A 27704-nucleotide genomic window follows, 5' to 3' on the forward strand; every position below is an offset into this window, starting at 1 on the left:
TTCACGTCATGGAAAATGAAGTAATACAGTTGACTGGGGAGGAAGGTAATTTATCATTTTATTTGGCTGATGAATAATCCATGATCATAATTTTTCTAAAATTAAATCTGAATATATAGAGATTCAGAACACCTTAATGCCTAGTCTTATCACGTGGGTAAGTCTGTCTCATCAAAGTAAAACTCTAAAATTACCTCGATCCTTTATCCTAATTATCTAACATATCAATGGCTTCTTCTGCTAACAGTTTCATAATTCTTCCATAAAGAAATGCTAGTAAAAATGTGTAGCATAAAGGCAAGTAAGAAAGCCTGATTGTTCTTGCCTGTAAACTCAGTACTCAGGAGACGGAGGCAGGGGATTCACTGAGTTCAGAGTCAGCCTGAGCTACATAGTAAGACCCTAATTTAGAGCAACAACAGCAACAACAACAACAACAAAACAAGTCAAACATAAAGACAAAGGAAAATACTATAGTTTGTGGGATGAATCCTCAGTGAGCATGTGCTGTTGATATGAGCACAGCCACATCAAGGCTCCCAGTGCTTCACACCCACGGGGGTGGCAAAGCCTTCCTTGGGTCAGGCTTCAGTGGCAGAGCCTTCTGGTCCACGGATGTTAAGGAGGATTGACATTTAGCTAAAGTGGCATATGCAGAAACTATCACCCACAGCCTCTGATGACTGCAGCCTGAAACTGCTCCTCCTACTGAGATAAGCTAGCCCACATCCTCCCCATTCAGCTGTACATAAAACCCCACCTCTTTGTTCAGCCTTGTACTGTAAATCCACCTCCAGGATCAGCAGTGCACGCGCGTGCGCACACACACACACACACACACACACACACACACACACACATGCTGAATTCTCAGGCTGATGGTGTCTCTATTACAGCACATTGCCCAGCTAATCACAATCTTTATGTACACATGTATGCCCTTCATTCCCTGTCACCTCAGTTGGGTCAGCCTCAAAGCCAGGCAGGTAGTTGTAATCCCACTCCCGACCCCCATTCCTGGGAATTAACCCAGGACATCACACATGCCGAGCAACCGCAGTACCACTGAGCTATAGCCCAGGCTCACTGAGGAAAAGCACTAGAATAGAAACATCTCAGAGGATGAAAACTTTGCTTTAGGAAGAGTGGATGACAGAGTTATGAAAGCTTCATACAATTTGAATTTGTTAAATCTTAGCAAAGCCCCAGCTTACTCTGCATGCATTAAAAAAAAATAGACTATAATCTGAATAGCTATCTTCTGGGGTAAGAATAGATTTAAGTGACTATAGAAGACGGGCATTGCAGAACAAGCATGTTGATAATGACTGGAGAGATGGCGCAGTGCTTAAGAGTACCTGTTACTCTTCCAGAAGACCCGAGTTTGAGTTCCTGCACCTATGTCAAGCATCTCACAGCCACCTGTAACCCAGCTCCAGGAGATCTGACAGCTCTGCCTCAGTGGGCACCTGACTCCTGTGCACATGACCCTACTCCCCACAGACACACACATATACATAATTTCATTATAATAAAATAATCAAAAAAGCATCCTCTAGAATAGAAATACTGGGAGTATCTTGGGGAAAAGTGTTTACTGCTCTAGTTGGTGTCATGAATAGTAGAGTGGGATCTAAAACACTAGGTGGACTAAACTCATGCTTTATTCAGAGCATTGGACAAGTTATACTCTGAGAGTTAGGAAGAGTCACCTGAGTGAAGTGTGCAATCACGAGGAAAAAGCATTTTCCCATAGAGGCACAAGAATAACAACTAAAGCAAACTTGCTCCTATCATTTACACCTGGGAGGAGCATGAAAACATAATCCAAGAACACTTCCATGTTCAGAAGAAACCGAGGTTACAAGACCTGTATTCTGATTTGTTGGGTTTTCTCACAACCATTCAGAAATCTCACAAATCTTCATTCTTGGACTGTGTTCCAACAGAAAAGAAATAGAATATGGGACTTATTTATGTATTTATTTTCTCAAACAGTATGTTCTGAACATACTTTTTTCTCTTCTCCAAGTTTTTCCAGATTCTTCCCACATCTCTATCCACACAACGCCTGCCATTTTCTCTCTTTCCTCTCTCCCTCAAAAGAAAATAAACAGACTAGAAAATAAAAATCCAGTGAGGCAAAAGGAAGGGAGAGGGAGGGAGAAAGGAAGGAAAAAAAGAAAAAGAAAAAGAAAAAGAAAAAGAAAAAGCCACAGCAAAAACATGGAGTCCATTTTGTGTTGGCCAACAGCTCTTGGGCCTGGGCTACTCTGGAGGATGGTTGATATACCAGTGACTCTCCATTTGAACAAACCGATTTCCCCTCTCCCAGCAGATATCAAATGTGCACGTTGTCTATCTCTGTGAGCACATCTGTCCTGCTGTGTCTGAAAGATGCTGTTTCCTTGGTCCCATCCACACTCTGGCTCCTACACTCTTTCTGCCTTCTCTTCCATATGGATCTTTGAGCCTTGAGGAGACGGGTGATAAAAATATCTCATTTGCTGGGTGGTGGTGGCACATGCCTTTAAACCCAGCACTTGGGAGGCAGAGGCAGGCGGATTTCTAAGTTCGAGGCCAGCCTGGTCTACAGAGTGAGTTCCAGGACAGCCAGGGCTACACAGAGAAACCATGTCTCAAAAAATAAATAAATAAATAAAAATCTCATTTATGGCCGGGTGTTCAAAGCTGCCCAGTTGTGTCTCTGTGTTAACTACGATCTGCTGCAAGAGGCTTCTGTAGTGAATGATGACCCAACTTGAGTCCAAATCTAGAGCCAGGGCAATATGGAAAATCTTAATTATCCTGATGATTCATGGCCCTTTTTATTGCTGTATTCGTTACACACAGTACTGATTACATGAGGGCGTTTCCATGCAGGTTTACAGTGTACTTTGAGCATGCTCCCGGATTTATGCCCTACCTCATCCTCTCTTCTGCTTTCTTTCTCCTATACACTTCCTCTTCTACTTTCGTGTCACATATACATGTATAGCTTTACACGTCTATGTAAAATTTAAGAACCAAAAATGAGAAAAAAATGTGGTATTTGTCCTTCTGATACTGATCTAATTCACGTGATATGATTATTACTGGTTGTATCCATTTACAGGCAAATGACATAACTTCATTCTTCTTACCCAGAGGTAAACCTTCCCAGCAATGGACACCTAATTTTTAAGATCTATTTATTTTGCTATATAATATTAATCTATATATCCCCATTTCTCTCTTTCAAATTAATGGTCTCTTTTTTATTAACTGTTGTCATGCACATATTTGTATATACGTATATCTTCTGAAATACATAAATACAACCCGCTCTGTCTGTATAATGTTACTTGTATGTGCATTTTCAAAGCTGACCATCAGATATTTTAGAAAATGATCTGGTGTGCTCTTCCCTGGGGACGAACGTTCATCCCACTCACAGCATTCCTTAGTTGCCTATAGTTTTTCAGAAAGGGTCGAAGTCTCCTGGATTTTTCCCCTCTGCACTTTATCATGTCTGTTGCTGTCTCTGTTCAGCTTATGTTTAGGCAGCCATGTTAGTAAAAGTGTAGCTTCTGACATTCCTAGGAGACACAATCTCACAGCGAACTCCTGATCCTCTAGGTCTTACCATCTTCCTACTCCCTCTTCTGCAGTGTCCCCTGAGCCTTAGGTATGGGAGTTATTGTGTAGGCATATATCTTGGCTTCACAGTCTGCATTTTGATTGGGCGTGGTTTTCTGTAATGAACCCTATCTGTTACAGAGAGAAGTGTTCTTGATGGGGATTAGGGCAATGCTTATCTATGGGGAGAAAGGCAAATATTTAGGATGTAGCTATGGATTGTGCTTGTTTAGTAAAGTGTCAGTTGTAGGATCATTGGCCTTGAGTAGTCGGTTAGGTCCAGTACCAGGCATGGTTTCCCTCTTGCTGAGTCAGTATTATGTTCAATTAGAGAACCACTGGTTACCACCACTTGACCATCTTCGTGCTTCAAAGGCATCATAGCTGGGCAGGACTGTTGGTTGCGTCCCTCATTTGGAAGCTTGCATGGCTTCTTCTGGTACCATGAAAGTTGGTCCTCAGGGAGAAGGCGTTCAGGTCAGTTCCAGCCCAAGAGCTACTGAGCATTGTGTCTAAAGTGCATGGTGTCATCCACAATAAGAACTTACCTTCCGGCGGGGGGCGGGGGGGGTAACTAAAGGCAATAGAAATGAGCTGTAAAGTGTCAGGAGTCTCTTGCACAACCCTGAACAACAGCTAAAAGGAGGGGCTTCCCATGCCTGGTGGGTTTTGTTGTTTTGTTTTGTTATTTCTGTTTTTGTTTTGTTGTCAGGTAGTTTTGAGTCTTAGAGGGGGCATTGCCAGCCCAGATGAGAAATTTTCATTTAAACTATATTTATATACAGACTTGCATGTATTATAGATTTTTTAAAGGTAGATAATTGATTCTTTATGATGTTTTCATGTCTTGTTACTGTTATTTTGCCCCCCTCTCTACTTCTGTATTCATCTCTCTCCTCCTCTCTAACTAGAATCCCCCTTTTCCTCTTTCCCTGATCAGATCAGTTGTATCCTCCTATCTCCTCTGTCTCCCTCCTCCCCCCACCCTGGCAATAATCTACTTCACTTTTGACCCGTCCAGCAGGTCCAGTTATTCGAGGGTCTCGAGGGAAATTGGGGGGTAGAGAGAGACAAGAGCCTTGTGCGAATAACAACACCGAAACGTTCTGAGTTGCATCAAGGCCCCACTGTATTAGCCAGGCCCAAGGTTTAAATGCACAAGCAAAAGGGGAAGTGCCTTTCAGCAGGAAGGATGGGGCAGTAGAATTGCACAAGCACAAGGGGAAGTACAGGTACTTATCAGCAGGAGGGGTGGGGCAATAGAATTGCACATTCTTTAGGCAGTTACACAGGGAAGCAGGAACTTGGTGGTATCAGGGTGTGGTCAGGACATCGGTGATGACTTAGGGCTGGAACATTCTGTGGTTGTTCTCAGAATCGGTGTGTCGGTGGCCCGCTTTTGACCCCCTTTTCTTCTTGGGGGGAGAGGCCCAATTCAGAGATCAGGACAATTGTGTTGTCTTAATGGCTCCCAACACACTTTTATGGTTTGAGTAGTCACTTCAGGCTATGTACTCATGTCTGAAGATTTTGAGTAAGAAGCCTCCGTTAAAAGGGAACATGTGACATTTGTCTTTCTGGGTCTGGGTTACCTCACTCAATACGATCGTTTCTACTTTGTTGCAGTAAATCTTCACCCAAATATGCCCCGGCAATGAAAACACAACACAATTAATATGAATACATGCTATGTGCCTAGATTGGGCAGTTCTACCACTATATTACCATCTTCCACATCTATGAGGCCCCTTAGAACTTGTGGTTTCTCCAGGCCATGTGCTTCTGTTCCACTTTTCTTTTTCCTCCTCCTCTGCATCCTCTCCCTCTCCCATTTTCTCCTTCTTCTCTCTCCCCACCTTCTGCTCCACCTTCCCTTTTATCTGCTCAATCGTCATTAAGGTGGGAAGCAGGTTTACAGGAAATCACCTGAGTGCTGATTCATTCCTTGTTTGAAACCACTCACAGGAGAACAGAATTAACATCAAATATAATTAGCCCCAAGGCTATCCACAACACATTTCACTTTCCTGTAAAGCTCACAGTTTTCCTTTGTTTACAAATGAATAATAGTATTTCAGAGCATGTATGGACCACATTTCCATTATCCACTTGTCAGCTGAAGACCACTTAGATTGTTTCCACTTCCTAGCTATTGTGAATGGAGCAGCAGTGACCATGGCTGAATAAGGATCTGTGGAGTAAGGTGTTGAGACCTTTGGGCACATGCCAAGGAGTGGTATAGCTGGGTCCTATGGTAGACTGATTTTTTAGCTTTTTGAGATTCTCCACACTGGTCTCCATAATGACTGCTCCAGTGTGCAGTTCCATCAACAGAGAATGAGGGTCCCTAACACCCACACTCTCTCTAGCCTTTGTTGTCAGTTGTTTTGTGGATCTTTGCCATGCTGACTGGTATAAGATGACACCTCAGCGTTGTTTTGATTTGCATTTACTTCTTAACCATTATTTTTCATCTTTTGAGAACTCTTTGTTCAGTTCCTAGGCCTATTTTTGGAGGTCTTTTGTTTTTGACTTTGTGTTGCTGGCCTTGGGAAAATGGAGGCCTATTCCGGAAAGTCCTCCCCTAAACCTTTATTGTGTAGGGCTCTGCTGACGTTTCCTCCTAGCAGTTTCACCTTTCATAGTTGGTTTAGAGTTAGTTTTTGTGTGATAGATGCAGGTCTAGTTTCATGGTTAAAGACATTTCTTTTCTCCAGCTAGTGTTTTTGGTGTCCTTGTCAAATATCAAATGGCAGAAGTTACATGTACTCATGTTTGTGTCTTCAGCCTTGTTCCTTTGACCTTCATGTTACGGGGCCATGCTGTCTTAGTCAGGGTTTCTATTCCTGCACAAAATATGATGACCAAGAAGCAAGTTGAAGAGGAGAGAGTTTATTCAGCTTACACTTTCTCATTGCTGTTCATCACCAAAGGAAGTCAGGACATGAACTCACACAGGGAAGGAACTTGGAGGTAGGAGCTGAGGCAGAGGCCATGGAGAGGTGCTGCTTACTGGCTTGCTTCCCCTGCCTTGTTCATCTTGCTTTTTTTATAGAACCCAGGACCTCCAGCCCAGGGATGGTATCACCCACAATGAGCTGGGTCCTCCCTCATTGATCACTAATTGACAAAATGCCTTATAGCTGGATCTCATGGAAGCATTTCCTTAATGGAGGCTCCTTTCTCTGTGTTAACTCCAGCTTGTGTCAAGTTGACACACAAAACAAGCCAGTACACATGCCATGCTAGTTTTTATTTTATTTTATTTTTTTCGAGATAGGGTTTCTCTGTGTAGTCCTGGCTGTCCTGGAACTCACTCTGTAGACCAGGCTGTCCTCAAACTCAGAAATCCTCTGCCTCTGCCTCCCAAGTGGCCATGTTGTTTTTATTACCATGTCTCTATAATATAATCTTAAGGTCTGGACTGGTGATCTTTTCAGCATTGTTCTTTCTGCTGAAACAAATTTACAGCTCAGCTGAACAATCCTGTGGTTGTTTTTAGCTATTTGAGGTCTTCTCTGGTTTCATGTGAATTTTAGGATAATTTTTCCTGTTTCTACAAAGAATGAGGTGGGAATTTTAATTGTGATTGCATTGAACATGTAAATAGCTTTTGGGGTTGGAGAGATGTCTCAGTGGTTAAGAGCACTGACTACTCTTCTCAAGGTCTTGAGTTTAAATCCCAGCAACCACATGAAGGCTCACAACCATCTATACAGCTATGGTATACTCATATACATAAAATAAATAAATAAATAAATCTTTAAAAATTAATTTTTGGTAAAATGTTCGTTTTCACAATGTTAAATCTATTGACTCACGAGCATGAGATGCACTTTAATTTTCTAGTGTCTACCTCTTTCTTCAGGGCTTAAAGTTTTCATTGTTGAAATCCTTTACTTCCTGGGTTAGTTCTTTTCCCTACATATTTTATCTTTTGAGGATATTGTGAATGGGAGCATGGACAACTAATTTTTGACAAAAGGATCAAAAACATGGCGGGGTTTGGGAGGGACAGCATTCTCAACAAAGATTTCTGGCAAAACTGGATGTCTTCTGCCTGCAGCAGAATGTGATTAGGTCCACACTTCTCAGCCTACAAAAAAAATCATTTTTAATTTGGTTAAAGATCTTACTTTGAAACGAAAACCCCTGAAATGGCTAAAGGAAGACACAGGGAATTAGTTCAGGACACTGGTGTAGATAACACATCCTGAATACAACCCTAGATGCACACGAATCAGCCCCAGGAATGGACAGATGAGATTACACTGCAAAGGGAAGCTATCCACAGAGTGAACAGCCTACAGGATGGGAGAAGATCCTTACTGCTATACCTCAGGAAAGGGCTTAATATCTAGAACATGTAAAACACTACGGAAAACCCCACTAAATACCCCAAAGTCAAACAACTCAATGAATGGGCACATGAAATGAATACACAGTTAATGACCAATAAACTTACATAGAATGGCTGTGGAGTTTTGGTGAGGACTGTGTACATCAGATGTTTAAAGCTACCGTGTCAAGAAGAATCTATAGGCATGAGGTGTCTAGTCTTATCCTGCACCTTATTGGCAATGTGGCGAACACTCCTAGGGATCTGAGAGTGTTCATTCTCATTGTAATTCTTATTATGTAGCCTTTACTTATTATTCTGAGGTGTAGGCATATTCTATTCTTGATTCTAACTTTATTACATATTTTTAAAAATTTTATTTATTTATTAAATGTAAGTACACTGTAGCTGTCTTCAGGCACACCAGAAGAGGGCATCAGATCTAATTACGGATGATTGTGAGCCACCATGTGGTTGCTGGGACTTGAACTCAGGACCTTCGGGAGAGCAGACAGTGCTCTTACCCGCTGAGCCACCACTCCAGCCCCCTCTTTATCACATCTTTCTAGCAACTAAAACCATCTCTAAACACTGTCTTCCTGAAATTGTTTTAATCAAATCAGACACTCTACAGAATCTCTGCAGAAATCTGCTTAAAAGAATGGGTCAATACCTAATGATTGTTATATATTTAATAATATCAGGAAAAATATTAATGGCAGGAATATTTCCTCAAATATAATCTCTTTGGCCTGGCCTAAAGAAGAAAATCTGTCAGTCATAGATTTTAGTCGATGGCAGAACCATCTCAGGAAGATCACCTGCTAGTTTTTAGCTTCTCCTTGATGGCTCTTGGCATCAGGGTTTTTGTTTGTTTGGTTGGTTGGTTTCTTCGTTTGGTTTGGTTTGGGAAATAAGATTTCACTATGTGGCCTTGGTTGGGCTCAGACTTGCTACATTGACCAGATTAGTCTTGAACTCACAAAGTTCCACCTACCTCTACCTCCAAAATGCTGGGATGAAAAGTATGTGTCAGCATACCTGGCTCCTTAAAACAGCTAAGTTGTAACCAGTCCCTCAGCCCTGTAGACTCTTTAACTCACAAGTGGCCTTTTCTCGTTGGAAAGTGAGTCTCACAAAACACTCCAGCCAGTGCTAGAACTACAGTTAGTTTCTGCATTCGTGAGGTACATGGTCTAAACAGGATGTAGTCAGGAACTAGTTCTACATGGAATTATTTCAGGGAAATCAAATAAGGATGGGAGAGAGAGGGATGCGTGTGTGTGTGTGTGTGTGTGTGTGTGTGTGTGCAGGGACCAGGAGAGAGAAGAAAACATTTGATATGAACAACAAAATCTTTATGAAAAGAAACATCATAACCCGCCATGCTGGTTCAAATCTGTAACTCCTGCACTCAGGAGACAGAGATCCTGGGGCCAGGGAGCCAGCAGACCGGAGTAGCATGTCCGGAGCAAGAGTGGGGTTGAAGTGTGTTCAAACCTCAGAAATCTCATCCTGAGGTTGGCAGAACTAGAATGGCTCCTCTCCTTGGCCTAGGTCTTCATGACCTGGCACATGTAACCCTGTGCTCTCACCTCTTCCCCACCCCAACCCAGTGGAGGTCATGTAGCCTGGTAGCCACAGTAAATTTCCTCTTGCCTTATAAGGTCATGTTCAGCAGTGCCTGGAATTCCTCTTTATGCTAATGAGGCATCCTAAGCACCCTAGTCCCAGCCAATGATGTGCTCTCATCCAGATAGCCCCTACTCACTCTCCAATGGTCTTTGTCCCCCACTTTTCCAGTAAACAGAGCTGTCTCACTGAAGATGCCTCCTGAAAGTCTATTCTCGAGAATCTGTTCTTACTGTGCTCATTGCTGCCTGAGGTCTCTTAGCTCCAGGATGTCCTGCCAGGATCCCCCACTCAGGATCCACTGTTTGTGATTGTGGGTCAACCATGCCTACCTGTGAGGAAGCAGGGCCTGAAGTGGAGCCTGATGTCTTCAAGGCCAGCTTGGCTCTGTTCCCTATATACGTGGCCCCTAATTTCTTTATCAATCAGTCTAATGCCTCTACTTTTCCTGCAGATTAAAGGTTCACTAGCAATAGGTAGCGTGTGAATCTTTTCTAAAGAATAAACTCTTCAGTACAGATTTATCATTTACTGTGTCCTTGTTTCAAGAAGATAATTACCAGGCAGGAAATTCAACACAAAGGAGCTGGAAAATATTTGTGCGACTCACGGGAGGAACCATTACTCCAATTGTAAAGATTCCTTACAAGCATGTAAACATAGCTAAGAGTCACATCTGTAAAACTAAAGACACTGCTTCCTTGGCTTAATCCAGCCAACGTTTACCGTTATTTTAGTTATGTTCTCTGTAGGTAGGCACTTTGCTGCTTAGGAAACAACAACAACAACAACAACAACAACAACAAAAACTGTTCATAAACAAAAATGATTGTGATATGGCTTTGCTTAAATTTCTAGTTATGGAGCATTTCACACGAATCTATTAACCTTTGCTACACAATCACCTGTCTCAGCTTCCCAAATCTTTAACACGGGAAAGGAATCTATTCATAGCATCGATATTGAAGACATTTTGGTTCTATGTGCTTACTAGCTGACTAAGGAAATTAACCTATTAATCAGACAAGGAAGATGCAGGGAAAGCAACTGGAATTGTTAAAAATTGAATCACCATTAAAGAGAAAGCTTGCGCTCTGCAGTGGGACTAAAGAAAAAGTTCCATGCAGACTCCAACCCGTGAACACGCACCCTAAAAAAAGGTGCCTAACAACTCTGCCCACAGAAGTGTTTCCGTAGGTCACCCTGGGAGTCAGACAGGGGCTGATACCAGTGTGGTCAAAGGGGGCCAGGTTACACCTTCAGCTGGCAGCAGAACTTAGCAGCAGCATCCATGTGGTTCTGGTTTTATAGGCATGAGCACACACGAGTGAAGCTTTTGCCAAGATTCCAGAAGCTGGTTAAGGCATGGTTGGATTCCTGGAAAGAAGTTCTGGGGTCACTTCACTTCATGGAAGCTAAAGCCTAGGTTGTAGCAGAGCTCCCAGGATGTTGGAGATGCCAGGATAGTAATATTTCTGCCAAGATAGCTGCAGGATTTAAGTGGAGTCAGCCCAAGGGACAGGCTAGATGTGCCACAGACAGCGGAGATGGATGGGTGAGGTTACCCACACTCGTGTGGATCCTGGGTGACTCCATCACAAACTTCAGATGCCAAACACAGAGCTGCAGAGCTTGATGTTTGCCCTCTGGGCTTCAGTCTGGCTTTAGTTTGATCTTCCCTGGCTGTGTCCTCATTCTCCTTTTAGAACAGGAAACTGTACTCTGTGCCATTGTATGCTGTGAGGGTGTAACTTTCTTTTTGATGTCTCTGATATTCTCTACAATTTTGAACTCTGGTGGAACTGTTAAAGACCATGGGTTGAAGTTGGGTTGAGTGTGGTTTTTGTTATGAGCCTTTGCAAAGAAAGGTGGCAGGTTGTGGCTTTAAAGTGATATCTCTGGTTGTCAAATTGACAAAAGATGGGCTTGCGGGTGTTAGCCGTTAAAAATCTGCAATCAACTGAGAGATAAGCCTTTGGGCATAACTGTGAGGGACTTTGTGGGTTGGGATGAGTTTAGAAGATCTACCTGAAATGTGGGTGACACGATTTTATGAGCTGGAATCTGCACCTAAAGAAAAAGGAGAGAGTGCCTGGGCACCACCTTTTAGCTCTCTTTCTGCTTCCTGCCGGCAGAGACCACGTGACCAAACTCCTGTCCCTCTGCAGTGCCTGCAGTGAGACTGGAATCAGTTGTTGCACCGGAGTAGTCCACAGAGTTAAGCAAATAGAACTGTGAGCCAAAATAAACCATTTCTTCCTTGGATGAGGTTAATCTCTTTGATTAAGTAGAAAGAGAAGCCCCCCCACCCCACCCCTCCATCCCCAGAGCTAAGCCAATTGAATCAAATTTCAATCATACAAGCTAAGCCTCCAGCTTCCGAGGTCAACCAATTCTGAGCAGCTAGTTCATTCCTTCCTGATCTGAAATTCCCTGCAGGCTTGGGGTGGAGGCTGGTGGGTGGGGGCGAGGGGAGGTGTTACAAGGTTAAAAATCCTGCAAGGCAGACTAGCCCAAGGTCAGTGATTGTGGAGAGCTGGAATGTTGCAGATCCAGATCTAAGTGATCTTGTCTCTTTTTTAAGAGTTATCCATCCTCCACCTCTTGTGTTTGACCTAAAAACCAATCCTTGTAACTATTAGGCAAGTTCTTTTGGAATAAACAGTCTAGACCCCCTACTGAGACCTTCTACCACTCCAAAGGCCAATGATGACACCATCATATCTGTGGCCATAAAAGAATAAAGAATGCCTTAAGTATAGCTTTCTTTGCCCTGTTACTATAATCTATTTCATGCAACCATTTCCACATTGGAACATGGTATACAGGGGGAAGGCAGAACCAGTGTTTCCAGACTGACCTCACTCCTGTTGGACATGAGAACTGTTTTATGTCCACACTGTGATCAATATGCCGCTGAGCTTAAATGGACTTAAGTTTGATGCTGAAGGTCTATTGATGAGCAACATTACTTTCATTTCTCCCCTCCCCCCAAGCATTGTATTGTATGTAAATGAGCAATTAGAATATGCTAAAAAAGTTCTGATCTGTTAATCCGAGAAGGAGATACCTATTAAAATAGACCCTGGTGGGAAACCTATTTTGAATTACTCTCCAGAGGCCGGGAGAGGTAGTGTTGTGGTCTGAATGTAAGTCTCACAGAGTCCCTTGTTGGTGAATACTTGGTTCCCAGCTGATGTTTGGGAAAGCTGTGTGTGGTGAAGCCCCTCACAGTGAAGTGGTTCACAGGGGTAGGCTTGAGATTTTATACCCAAGCCTCACTTTTTGTTTATGTTCTGCAGCCTGTCTGTGGAAATATTGTGACCAGCCAGCTTCCTTCTCCTACCGCCGTGCCTTCTCTGCTTGTTGCTGTCTTCCTCACCATGTCAGACTGTATCCCTCTGGAACTGTTAGTCAAAATACCTGAAATTTCTACCTTACGTTGATTGTCTTCGTTAGGGTTTCTTTGCTATGTCAAAACATGGCTAAAAGCCACTTGGGGAGCAAAGGGTTATTTCTGCTTGTTACTTGCAGGTTATACACTGTCACTGAGGGAATTCAGAGCAGGAACCTGGAGGCAGGAACTGAAGCAGAGGCCAGAGACGAACACTGCTCACTGGCTTGCTCCCCATGGCTTGCTCAGCCTGCTTTCTCATCCCTGTCCAGGATCACCTTTTCAGAGCTCAGCATGGTCTACAATAGGCTGGACCCTCTCGCATCAATCATTAATCAAGAAAATGCTCTACAGACTTGCCCACTGGCATATCTTATGAAGGCATTTTTCTCAAATGAGAGGGCTCTTCCCCAAATGACCCAAGCTTGTGTCAAGTTGACAAAAAGCTAACCAGCACAGTTGATATTGTCTGGATATTTTATCATAACAACAGGAAAGTAACTATGCCATCTGAGTTAATAATATGCTGTATAAACAAAAGGCCTCTGATCAACCTCAGAGCCTGTGTGAGAGACAGACACAGTGATGTGGACTTGTTATTCCAGGGCTGGGGAAGTGGAGACAGGCAGGTCTCAGGCTCACTGGCTAATCAACCTACCCTAATCAGGTGAGCCCCATGCTAGTGAGAGACTCTGTCTCATAAACCAAGCTGAGTGCTGCTGTGGAGAACCCCTGAACTTTCCTCTGGCCTCCATACATCTGCATATGTACTCTCCCCAATGAAAACCAAACAGAAATATACATAAAATAACTGTTAATTAGGTAATTTTCAGAAACAAATGGATCCATGGTCCAAGCTTTTTCCTTTCCTTTCCAAGGCTTAATCATCCTGTAACAGAGAGTCTGAGTTGAACAAATCGTTAAAAAGGAAATGGGAAGGAAAGAAGTGTGTCACAGAGGCAGTTCCTCCATGGTACCTGAAGTCCAGGAGAGGTGCTGTTTATAAGAGATATTCACATTTCACATTCTTGATCAATGTGCCCCTCAGGCAACTTCAAGTCAAGCAGTCTGCTCATCCCAGCTGTAACTGAGAAAGCGAGACAAGTTATGTCAACTGGTACCCAAGCTTCCTTAGTCAGCAAATATAGTGCTGACTATCATCTGGTCCTGCCAACAAGGCTAGCTCGTTAGTCAGGAGGCACTACCACCTTCCGGTACTTTCAAACTCACTCCAAAGAAGCCCCCTGTCTTCAGAGGAGCTTGAGAAAGCCTGAGTTCCCTTCCAACAAAGGGTACTGGGGGTTAAAATTATCTGGGAATTGACAATGTGGGTCAGTCACAGAAACACTGTGCAGAGGGGAAAGCAAAGAGACACCCAAGATCGCAGCAGGTAAAATGCTGAAGCCGAGAGCTGTAGAAGAACCAAACCTCGGGTGGTAGCTAGAGAGGCAGTAGTTGCCTGAGATGCAGGCTCCAGGGAACTGAGTACAGAAGCGCAGGAAAGGCCTTTGTGTTGCCATGGAAACACCACATCTCATGAAATTATGCATTGAAGTGGGAAATTTTTATGTGTCTAAATTATGGTTCAATAAAACCTAAAGCAAATAAATTTTACTGTTTTACTAAAATTGTCTTGAAAAAATGTTGCCTTTGAAATTTGCATTTAACTGACCCAGATTGTCTGTTTTAATAAAGAAGAATGTCTTTATAAAAGAAAATTTATAGTTAGAGAATTTAAATGGTGTGTCTGAGAACAATTTAGAATAAAAAGAGATCAAATGAAAACAAGAGCAAAGCCAGGCCTCGTGGCGCACATCTTTAATCCCAGCACTCGGGAGGCTGAGGCAGGTGGATTTCTGAGTTCGAGGCCAGCCTGGTCTACAAAGTGAGTTCCAGGACATCCAGGGCTACACAGAGAAATCCTGTCTTGAAAAACAAAACAACAACAACAAAAAAAAAAAAAAAAGAAGAAGAAGAAGAAGAAGAAGAAAAAAAAAACAAGAGCAAATTCTAACAGCAGACAAATAACTATAGCTTTCTTCTGCGCCTCATGGTAGCAACTCAAAATTTCAATACATACATTCATTCACCAAGTGGTCATGAACCATATAGGCAATAGGAACCTGCTCTTTGTAGACTGAAGCTCATATGTTAGCAAGTCCATGTTCAATGTAAGGACTCTTCTGTATGGCATACACTAGTCAGAGAGCAGGAGATAGTGGCACAAAAGATAGTCTAAGTCCTTGTCTTGATCATTCTCACCTTCTAGTCTAAGACTCGATAGCAAACAGCCAAAATAACAAAATCATTCCTAATTATGATAAGAAATTAATGAACTACACAATTGGTAACTTGCTTGCTTGAGGTATGGAAGAAACAAAGAGTCCAGAAAAGGCAAGATAGGTACACTATCAAAAGATCATTCCAGATAAAGGGATTGGCAAGTTGAACATTCTGGAATGAGAATCCAGACAAGGGCCACACTGAGTGAGGGGTGGGCTTATATATTTTAAAAACCTACATTAATAAGGGTTCTTAAATGCTTCAATCTCCTTTATAGCCCACAGACCAAAGGTAGGGGAGGAAGATAGCTAATAGGACAAAGTGGGTGTGGACCTGTTTAGAAGTAGTTCTTTGGGGGCAGTTCCAATCTTCGTTGTCTACAGTCCAGTCCACTAGCAAAACACCAAACAAGAATCAGCAGCAGAAGCTGATCCAGAAGAAATTGTGAGATTCTGCTGATCAGCAAGAGTCAGACAAAGTAGCAAGAAGGAGCAGACTATCACCAGAAGTTCTTTGGGGCACTTTTCTCTACAAAGTTACTAAGTTATGACAAGTAAAGATCAGAGAAGAAAGCAAGGCGAACCAGTGCCAGAGCATCCACAGTCCACTGTCTGTTGGGTTACACGTGTATCCTTTCCAAACATCACATGTCCTCTCAAGTGTCCGCTCCAGCGAAACATCACATTACCTTTCACCAGGCAGCTTTCAGAAAACCACCACATATCTGTTCTCAGCAAAACATCATCTCAGCTTCCAGAAAAACATCACATGACACAACTGAGTCTCCAGTGAAACCAGACAGTTCCACTTGAGAGGGGAGTTGTGACAAGCCAGGTTCAGAGAAGTGACAAAAGTGGTCTGTGTGGGGACTCAAGGATTCTGATGAGGAATTTATTCTAAATCAGGAGAAGGTCACTGAAGAAGTCACTGCTCTAGTTTATGCTCCAAATGGGACTTTCTGGGGCCCGTGAAGTGGCTCCAAGTTAAGTGAAGGCTCTTGCTGCCAAGCCTGACTACCTGAGTTTGACCCCCAGAACACATGATAGAAAGAGAGAACTGACTCCCAAAGACTGTCCTCTGATCTCCACAAGTGTGCTGTGATGCATGCATGTCTATTCATACACACACACACAAATATATGTAAAAATAATCGAAAAAATTCAATAAAAGAATCTATATTTTATTTTCTCGAACATTTATGAGGTTGCTCAGATCCTAAACCTAGAAAGGCTTTGTGTTTCACAATGTATCTTCTATCTACATAGGTATATAACAAAATAGACACAATAAATAAAGTATTTATTGCTTTATTTTAGTTGATCAGCTGAAAGTATTGTTGATTCAACAATAATTTAATATCTATTTTGTGATGTCTTGATTTTACTGAGTTTTGTCAATTCTTCAGTTCTGTCATTATTTTCTCCTTCCTGTCTCTTTCAATTTCTTATCTAGAATGTTCCAAAACAGATATTGTAAAATATGGAGAGACACAAATGAACACTTTTATTGGAAAGAAATGAACCTTGCAAATGTGTTTTCAGCCCATGCTTGCAGCACCCACAGCGTGGAGGGGAATTGATATCTGAACGTGATGTGGGCTTAGGCAGAACAGATGATGCATTTCCTAAGTTTCCCCACATATTTATTATATGTGATAGACCTATCTACGCTGTGCAGTGGCGCTTTGAGAATAGGCTCCTCCATTTCCTGTAGAAAGCTCATGCATAGAAATGGGCCATCGAGTCAGCTCCAATTCATCTCAGAAGAGAAAGTGACAAATGCTGTTTTAACATTTTCATCCAAGAGCATCAAGTTCAATTTACCCCCGAAAAGGCCATCTCCTTGGCCCATACGATTTCCTTACCCAGAATGCTCTGAGTTGGCGTGCACCCATCTTATGAGCCATAGATCCGTTTCACACCTTGATTGGTCCCATTTGATCTGGAAGCTCTCTCTTCAAACATCTAAGCAGCACCTACTGGTACCACCACTTGCCTTGCCATCATCAGCAACTGTTGAGCAGAATCACCATATGAATGTCATCTCTTTCCAGTCCCACATTTGCCAAATGCAGAGATGGGGCTTAGCAGTCTCTACCAACCCTCTAGAGGTCAGGCCATGGCCCTTTGCGGGTTAAGCTTCCAGAATTGCCAAGACTGACTGCGTTGGACATCTTGCTTGGCTCTTGCAAAATGGGGCATAGGAAATGGGACAGAGAAATAAGAAAAGAAAAATGAATTCTAAATTAAGAAGATGAGTATGGATCAAGTTGGAATGAGATGGGCAAAAACTTGACAGTAGACGCTCCTCGGGTCTGGGGTCTAGTTCCTCTCATGGCCAGATGGCTTCTTTTCTGGCCCATCCTTCCCACTGGCCACTCTTCAGTTAACCTGTGTGTCTTTTTCAGAAGCACAGCTTAAGAATGCGTTCCTAGTGGTCAGCCTGGTGGCCCCGTTCTAGAGACCTTTCTAGACACAGACATGAGGTATGCTGGACTCGGGCTCCCTTTGGCCTCTGTCTTACCCAGTGCATGCTTGCACTCGGGGTGGTTTTTCTGGGCTCTGATGGCTCACCCTGCTTTCCATCCTCCAGGAGTGGCTCCAGATCACCAGCTTCGTGAGCAATGATGACTGTGGACAGAGACCAAATGCCTTGTCCCTTTTGAAAACAGAGGACAGGTCTGATTCAGGCTGCAGGACAGTCCGATGGTTGGGAGGAGCCTGACTTGTCCAAAGCATGCTAAGCACCTGTAGGGGGCAGTATTGCCCTATAACACATGTTCCTCCGTCTTCAAGGCTGTGCTCTAACCTTGCTAAGCATTTGTAGTTTCCAAATAATTTATACAATATTAAGTTATTTAAAAGGTAAAGAAATTGGTGGGGATGGATGATATGAAAATACTCATGAAAGTGATCATTATAAAATGTAAAAGTGACCTGTATTCAGTGTGATCCCTAGACCATCCCCATTTTTTTCCTTTTACTGAAAATAGATTCTTTTCTCATACATGATATCCTAATTGTATTTTCTAGTCCCTCACTCTACTCCTCCCAGCCCTGCTCTCCCAATATGTTCTGACTCTCATTAGATTTTTTTTTTTTTTTTTTTTTGGTTTTGTTTTTTTCGAGACAGGGTTTCTCTGTGTAGCCCTGGCTGTCCTGGAACTCACTCTGTAGACCAGGCTGTCCTCGAACTCAGAAATCCGCCTGCCTCTGCCTCCCAAGTGCTGGGATTGAAAAGGCTTTTAAGAGATAACAACCAAACATGACAAAATATTATAATATAAAACAAAACCCATCATATTGAAATTGGACGCGGCAACCCAGCAGGAGGAAAAGAGTCCAGTGAGCAGGCACAAGAATCAGAAGACTCACTTATTCAAACGCTCAAGAATTCCATAAAAATACTAAGCCAGGGAGACAAGAAGCCTGCGTCTGCGCAGTGGATATTTAGGCTAGGAAGGAACAGATTTGGGGTCCCACAGCACTGCAGCAATGGCAGAGTGCCCTGAGCAGCTGTGGCAGTTTTCTGGGACGATTCATCTCCTGATGAGATCCTAAAAACTGGATAGACTTCAAGGGTCAACTGGCCAGTGAGGGCCAAGTACTCATGGGAAATATAAACCAGCTGTTAAAGTCTGTCCATAAAGAACACAGATTTTGCTGGGTAGCAGTAGCCCACGCCTTTGAACCTAGAGCTCGGAGACAGAGGCAGGCAGATGGATCTCTGTGTGTTTCAGGCAAGCCTGGTTAACAGAGTGAATTCTAGGACAGCCAGGGCTACACAACGAAACACTGTCTCAGAAAATCAAAACAAAACAAACAAACAAACAAACAGATAGACTCCAGCTTTGGAGTTCATTGTCAGGTGTGTCCCAGGGATCACCTCTGCATAGCGCTGAGGTTCTGGCTGTGATAGTGCGAACCCTTCTGCCAGGAGGAGGTCAGTGAAGACAGCTGTAGTTAACAGTGAAAAAGTAAAGATGGCCTCTATGCTGTGTTCATTTGTCTCTGTCTCTTTCTGGCCTTGTGGAAGTGAATGAGTTACAACGGAATCCTTTAAGTCCCGAGGGGGTGAAGTCTGTACAGGAATACATGGGCTACCACAGTGACAGCCTGTCCAAGTCACTGGCAAGAAGCCAAACGTTGAAGTGGGCTCTTCTAGCCAGCTTAAGCTTTTCAGCAACATGAAGGCTCTTCAGTGAGGCCTGTGATGGATTCTGCAGCTGCTGAGATCTGGACCCTTGCAGCCATTGACGTAGAGGATGAGAGCAAGGATCCCATTGATGCAGATGAGCTGCTAGATCCAGAAGATTTGAAGAAGCCTGATCCAGCCTCCCGGAAGGCTCCTTCAGGTGGAGAAAGGGAAAAAAAGAAAAAGAGAAAAAAAAAAAAAAAAAGAGGAAAGCCTGTAATAACTGCATCTGTGGTCTTACAGAAGAACTGGAAAGAGTGAAGTCAAAAGCACAGAGCATCCGACTGTCCACCTGTGGAAATTGCTACCTGGGTGGCGCTTTCGACTTAGCCAACTGCCCCTACCTTTCAGATGCCAGCCTTGAAGCCTGGAGAACAGGTGCTCCTGAGCAATAGCAATCTCCAAGACACGTAGGAGGAATCTTAAGCTCACACACCTCGTCCTCCATCCAACTCCTGTTCCTCGGCTCCTGCCATTGCTTCCTCCCACCTCTGGATTCAACCACTCTGAAAACACTCACAGGGAGAGGCATCGGACAGAGCAGAGCTGCTGGGGGAGTGGGGTATGTGCTATGTAGTGAAAGACCAAGGTATGAGGAGACCTACCTCTTAGTAGAATTAGGAGAAGGGGGTGTGCCCTAAGGGACTCTGCTCCTGATGCTACCATGCTGACCCTCTCCATCCTTCAATCTAGCTCTCATTGAACACTTAAGCTGTGTAAGCTCCAGGCTCCACTCAGGGGTGCTGCCATCTTCTGATCTTCCTCAGTAAGTACATCTTGGAGCCATGTTGTCAGGTGTCCGAGGGCCTCAGGGGCACCAAGGAAGTCCCTCCTCCAGTTGGTGTGATCCATCCACTGTCCCTCTGCCCCTCTTATCTCATCCCGTTTTGCTCTAGTGTTATAACTATGTCCTGCCATCTTTGGTAAACAATGGGTATTAAACTTTCCTATTTCTATATAAAAATTTTTAAAAAAGAACAAAAGCTATAATATACTTGCAAAATACCTTATCCAGATCCATGTAGGCCCTGTGCTTTCTGCTTCAATCTCTGTGAGCTCATATGGGATTTGGCTTGGTTGCTTTGGAGAGCCTTGTTTTCCTGATGCCCTCCGTCCCTCTTTGGTTCTTACATCCTTCCTGCCTCCTTTTCCATGGGGTTTTATAAGCTCTGAGGGGAGGAAATTTGATGGAGACATACCATGTAGACTCTCTGAGTATGTCTGGCGGTGGGTCTTTGCATCTGTTCCTGGCTGGAGGAAGCCTCTCCAATGATGACTGAATAAGGCACTGATCTATAAGTATAACAGAGTATCAGTAAAATTCATTTTATTGATACTTTCCTTTTTTTCATTTTTAGACTGGTATTGTTTGGTTTTACAGAAGGCAGCCTGTTTTCTGGTTGAGCTAGGTTAAAACCCCGGAGACCCAGCAGATAACTCTGCAAGGGATGGAAGGAAGTTTACCACACTACCAGATACTAGGCTCCTGACACAAGGCCTCAGCTCCATAATTCTGTGGCCATCAGTCATGTAGGGCAATGCCCCATGCCCCTGGTATTCTGTCTGGACTCCACCCCCACAGTTACCTGGCAACAGTCAGGTAGGCCTGGCCCACTATAAAAGGGGCTGCTTGCTCCCTCCTCCCTCTCTTACTTTCTTACTCTTACTCTCTTATTCTTGCCTCTCTCTCTTGCCTTCTTGCTCTCCCTCTTCGAATTTCCTTCCCTCTTCTCTCCACGTGGCCATGGCTGGCCTCTACTTCTCTACTCTCTCCCTCTCTCCGCCTTTCTCTGCCTCTACTACCTTCTTAGCTCCCCTTCCTGCAATGACAATAAATACCTTAAAACCATGGACTGCCTCTTCTCATTGTGACTTGCTGTGCTGGAGCAATGGAGCAGGCCTTCCTTCCTCTAACGAGCCGTGCCTAATTTCACACAGGAGGTCTCTCTGCGTTCCCAGACATGGCTTCCACCAAACCAAGTCACCTGCCTGAGTAAACCAATGACTCTCCTCCCTGCAAGAACCAGCCAGAGTTCTCATCCTGCCCTTTTCCCTTCGACTCCAGGCTAAAGTCAGCCTGCTGGCCCCCCACTCCGTTCTCAGCTCTTCTGTGGCATCCAGAGGCATCTGCTGTGTCCAAGAGCCCAAGAACCTGCCGTCCCTGGCCTGTGGACCCCAGAGCCAGCTCTTCTGTGGCACCCAGTGGCATCTGTGGTGCCTGAGAGTCCGAGCCAACTCTGGCATTCTGCAGGGACCTCAGACTGGGACTCCCGACCCCCGAAGTGGGGTCCTGTGGCTTCTCACAGCCTGACGCCTGCCCAGCAGCGTGGAGTGAATGCAGTCAAATTTTTCACGTCCACCTTGCCCAGCCCTGGTCCAAACGTGGCACACCACTTTTAACCCACATCTCTAGGCTATCTAGTTCCTGGGTCTTGATTATCCTGGAATGTCTTGTATGGGTTCTGTCTCATAGAGTGGACCCTAAGTCAAATCAGGTATTAGTTGGTGTCTTAGGGTGTGAAGTCTGCTAGCAGACTACTGACTTCCAGGCAGCTAGGATGAGAGTCTTAAAGCCCATACCCACAGTGACACACCTACTCCAGCAAGGCCACACCTACTCCAACAGGGCCACACCCTCTGACAGTGCCACTCGCTAGGGTGAGCATATACAAAGTTGGTATTTCCATAAATGCTGTGCCACTGTTACCCTATGCATATTTTGCAAGCAAGACAGACTGTAGGTTTTGTGGCTGGGTTGGTGTTTACATATTTCTTTTGGTAGCCTGCCAAAGTACCTTCCTGAACCAAAGAGACCAGATTGCAGGGGTGAAGGCTCCATGTGGGCACCACTCAACTTCTCCCTGTTTAGTGAGTTGCACGGGTATTGCCCTCTGCAATGGGGCAGTTTATGGAGAACAAGCCTTTCTTTGTCTTAGCATCCTGGGTTGCTTTAGAATTTCCATGGGACCCCCTTCCACAAAAACTCAATTAAATGTAACCTAGTCCGGCTGCTGGAAGCCTTGTTTGGTAACAAGATATGGCCAGTTGAGACTTTGTATCCTTCATTATTAGGAGTCCTCAACAGGATCACTTACTTTTTTTTTTTTTTTTTTTTTTTTTTTTTTTTGGTTTTTCGAGACAGGGTTTTTCTGTATAGCTCTGGCTGTCCTGGAACTCACTCTGTAGACCAGGCTGGCCTCGAACTCATAAATCCTCCTGCCTCTGCCTCCCCAGTGCTGGGATTAAAGGCGTGGTCACCTACATATTTTTTTAGGAAGTTTCCACTGCACCAGGTTTCCACATTACCCCTCAGATGTCACTTAATTCCACCTGTCTTTTCCCTGTTCTGTCTACACTATCTCTCCTTCCCCTCCCCACCCGACGTTCCTGCTTCCATCCCCACCCACCCCCCAGTCCACCTATAAAATCTATTCTATATATCAGGGAGATCCATGTGTGTCCTCAGCCCCCTTCCTCCTTAAGTAACCTCTTTGGGTCTGCAGATTGTAGCTTGGTTTCATTTACTTAGCAGTTAATACTCATTTATAAGTGAATATTTCTCTTTCTGGGTCTTGCTTATCTTGCTCATTTACTTAACAGTTAATACTCATTTATAAGTGAATATTTCTCTTTCTGGGTCTTGGTTATCTTGCTCAGGATCATTGTTTCTATTTTTTTTTTTTTTTAGCTCCATCCATTTTTCTGAAAATTTCATGATGTCATTTTTTTTTAACAGCTGAGAAATACTCCATTGTGTAAATGTATCCAATTTTCTTTATACATTTTTCTGTTGAGAAATGTCTGGGTTGTTTCCAGTTTCTGGCAATTACAAAGAAAACTGCTATGAACACAGTTGAGCAAGTGTCCTTAGGGTAGGATGGAGCATCCTTTGGGTTTATGCCCAGGAGTGGTATAGCTGAGTTAGATTGATTTCCGATTTCCTGAAAAGCCACCACATCAATTTCCAAAGTGGCTGTGCATGCTTGCACTCCCACCAGCAATGCAGGAGTGTTCCCTGGCCTCCACACCCTCACCAGCATCTGTCCTTTGTGTTATTGATCTTCCTTGTAAACAGATGCAAGATGGAATCTCAAGGAGGCTTTGGTTTGTGTTTCCCTGACGGCTGATGTCAGTCAAATATTTAAGTGTTTCTCATCTATTTGAGTTTCCTCTATTGAGAATTCTCTGTTTAGATCCCTATCCCATTTTTAATGGAATTGTTTGGGTTTTTGATATCTAATTTCTCAGATTCTGTGAATACTTTGGATATTAGACTTTTATCAGATGTGGAGTTTGTAAAAGTCTTTTCTCATTCTGTAGGCTGCCACTATGTCCAAATGACAGTTCTTCGATTTACAGGAGCTTTCCAATATCATAAAGTTCCCATTTATTATGTGTTGATTTAGTGCCTGGGCTATTGGTGTTCTGTTCAGAAAGTCATCTTCTGTAACAATGCAGTCAAGGCTATCCCCCACTTTCTCTTCTGCCAGGTTCAATGTATCTGGTTTTACGTTGAGGTCTTTGATCCACGTTTTGTGCAGGATGATAAGTATGGATCTATTTGCATTCTTCTACATGAATACATCTAGTTAGACCAGCATCATTTCTGGAAAGGCTTTTTTTCCCCCAGTGTGTAATTTTGGGTTCTATATAAAAAATCAGAAGTCCATATGTGTATGGATTTATTTCTAGGTCTTCAATGCAACTCCATTGATTAGTGTGTCTGTTTTTATGACAAAACCATGCAGTTTTTATTATGATAGCTCTATAGCACAACTTGAAGTCGGGGATGGTAAGATGCAGCAGTTCTTTTAGTGATCAGGATTGTTTGAGCTATCCTGGATTTTTTTTTCCACATGAAGCTCGGAATTGTCTTTTTAAGGTCTGTGAAGAATTGTGCTGGAATTTTTGGGGGGATGCATTGAATCTGTAGATTGCTCTTGGTAGAATGGCCATTTTTACTATGTTAATCCTACCAGTCCCTGAGCAGGAGAGCTCTTTCCATCTTCTGATATTGTCTTCAACTTCTTTGTTCAAAGGCTTGAAGTTTTTAATCATACAAGTCTTTCATTGGCTTTGTTAAAGTTACCCAAGACGCTTTATATTATTTGAGGCCATCATGAAAGGTATTGTTTCCCTGACTTCTTACTCATCCCGTTTGAATATGAGAAGGCTACTGATTTTTTTTCACGCATCAATTTTGTAGCCATTCAATTTTGCTGAAAGTGCTTATCAGCTATTGGAGTTCCCTGGTGGAATTTTGGGGTCGCTTCATGTAGATTATCATATCATCTGCAAATAACAGTTCTTTGACTTCTTCCTTTCCATTTGTATCCCTTAATCTCTTTCAGTTGTCATAATGCTCTAAGTAAGACTTCAAGTATGGTATTGAATAGGCATGGAGAGAGTGGAAACCTTATCTTATTTCTGATTTTAGTGGAATGACTTTGAGTTTCTCTCCATTTAATTTGATATTGGCTATAGGCTTGCTGTAAATTGGCCTCTATTATGGCTAGGGATGTCCTTTGTATTCCTAATCTCTTCAGGACTTTTTATTATGAATAGGTGTTGGATTTTGTCAAAAGCCCTTTATGCATCTAATGAGATGATAATGTGATTATTTGCTTATTTCCATTCTGTTTGTTTATATGGTGGATTATATTTATTGATTTTCATATATTGAACCATTTCTGCCTTTCTGCAATGAAACTTACTTGATCATGGTGAAGGTCTTTTGTGTTTGGGTTTGTTTTGTAAGTATTTTATGTATACTTATGTATTTTATGCAAGTACTTATGTATACTGCCATACCATCTGCAAATAACAAATCTTCTATTTTTGCATCTATGTTCATAAGGAAAATTGGTCTGTAATTCTTTCTTTGTTGGGTCTTTATGTGGTTTGGGTATCAGAGTGACTTTGGCCTTATAAAATAAACTGGGCAATGTTCTTTCTGTTGGAGGATATTTAATCACACTGTGAACCCTAGATTGTGTTGTTCACTGAAAAAAAGAAAGCTATTTCTAGTTATGTGGCTCAGCTCTTGGCACACACATTTATCCCTCTGACTAGAATACAGACACAACCTTGGTACACACCTTTAATCCCAAACAATGAAGGTAAAGTTAGTTTGTAGAAGGAAGCACCCAGGTTTGAAAGTGATGTCTAATTGAGTGGCAGACAAAGTGATGAATCAGAGAAAGATTTGACAGAATAGGATATAACTATCTCTCATGAAAACAGAGAAGAAGGAGAGGTTGTTAAGAAAGAACAGCTCAGACAGGAGAAAGAGGGGGCAGTTTTTACTGTGATGCTTTTACAACAGCAGGTAGCAGAGAGAGAGAGAGAGAGAGAGAGAGAGAGAGAGAGAGAGAGAGAGAACAAGCGTCACACAGGTGAAGACAGAACAAGCCAGAGAATGAGAAGGAACCAGAATATTAGAACATATTGTCAAAGTTAGTACAAGGTCGAGCAGAGCAATTCAGGAGAAACTGAGAGAAGCCATTTTGAATCAGTTAGCATGGAGAGGAGTTTTAAGCTAGAACAGCTGAATTGACCAGCCAGCCAGAGTTCAGAAACAGAAAGAGTGAACTTATCAGCAGTAAGTTTCAAAGGCTGAAAACTCTCTAGGACTAGATAAGATTGTTCAGAGGGTAGAAGCTTCCAGGACTAGCAGATGGAGGCAGTAAGTCTCCAAGATGACAATTATAACAGAAGAATAAAAAACACTTCACATCTTTCTGTTTATTTTATAGAATAGTTTGAGGAATACTGACATTAACTCTTTTTTGGAAGTCTAGTGGAATTCTGAGCTAAAATTGCCTGCCCCTGGGCTTTTATTTGTTGGGTGACTTTCCATTTCACTAGGGGTTATAGATCTTCTTAATTTGTTTCTCTGATCTTGATTTAACTTTGGCAAGCAATACCAATGGAGAATTATTTCTTTTAGATTTTTCCAATTTTGTGGAGTCAGGTTTTCAAAGTATGACCTTATGATTCTCTGCTTTTCCTTCATGTCTATTGTTATGGCCTCCTTTTCATTTCTGATTTTGTTAATTTAGATATTCTTTTTCCCTCTTAGTTTAGATAAGGGTTTGTCTAATTTTGTTGATTTTCTCAAACAACCAACTTTTTGTTTCACTAATTCTCTGTATTGTTCTCTTTGTTTCTTTTTTACTGATTTCAGTCCCAAGTTGATTATTTCTTGGTGTCTACACTTGGACGTTATTTCTCTTTGTTTTAGAGCTTTCAGACGTGCTGTTAAGGTCGTGAGTATGAGATCTCTCCATTTTTTAATGTCAGCACTTAGTGCTATGAACTTAACTCTTAGTACTGCTTTCACTATATCCAAGTTTGGGTATGCGGTGCATTCATTTTCACTGAATTCTAGAATGTCTTTAATTTCTTCTTTTCTATCTGTCTTGACCAAATTATCACCCAGTAGAGAGTTATTCAGTTTCCATTAGTTTATAGATTTTCTGTTGCTTCAGTTGCTGAAATCCAGCTTTGATCAACAGTGGTCCATCAGATGCAGGGAGTTATTTCAATTTCTTTTTGTATCTATTGAGACTTGCTTTGTTATGTGGGAGTGTGTAGTCAATTTTGGAGAATGTTCCATGAGGTGAGAGAAGGTATATTCTTTTGTGTTTTAGTGAAATGATCTTTAAAAATCTATTAGATCTATTTCTAACATTTGTTGGGTCCAGTATTTCTCTGTTTAGTTTTTGGTGGTGAATGTTTGTTTAGATTTTTAGAGGTTTTTTTTTCTGTTTAATTTTTCAGTCTGAATGACCTATCTTTTGGTGAGAGTTGCGTATTGGGTACTATCAATGTGTGAGGGTTAATGTGATTTAAGTAGAATTTCTTTTAGAAATTTGGGTACCATTGTGTTTGGGGTATAGATGTTAAGAATTAAAATGTGGGCTGGTGAGATGGCTCGGTGGGTAAGAGCACCCGACTGCTCTTCCGAAGGTCCGGAGTTCAAATCCCAGCAACCACATGGTGGCTCACAATCATCCGTAACGAGACCTGGCGCCCTCTTCTGGAGTGTCTGAAGACAGCTACAGTGTACTTACATATAATAAATAAATAAATCTTTAAAAAAAAATTAAAATGTTACCTTGGTGGATTTCTCCTTTGATGTGTATGTAGTGTCCTTCCTATCTTTTATGGTTAGTTTAAGTTTGAAGTCTATTTTGATAGATATTAAAATGCCTATAGCAGTTTGCTTCTTAGGTCCATTTG

The 27704-nt window shown here is 42.6% G+C and overlaps 1 pseudogene; it reads left to right on the top strand.

The window, feature by feature from the left end:
- The window catches only part of LOC110286020 (anamorsin-like), a 41687-nt pseudogene extending 19916 nt beyond the window's left edge, over positions 1-21771 (top strand).
- The last annotated feature ends 5933 nt before the right edge of the window (positions 21772-27704 follow it).

Source organism: Mus caroli, unplaced genomic scaffold, assembly GCF_978045245.1.
Source record: "Mus caroli unplaced genomic scaffold, Mus_caroli_1 scaffold_20, whole genome shotgun sequence".
Classification (NCBI taxonomy): domain Eukaryota; kingdom Metazoa; phylum Chordata; class Mammalia; order Rodentia; family Muridae; genus Mus; species Mus caroli.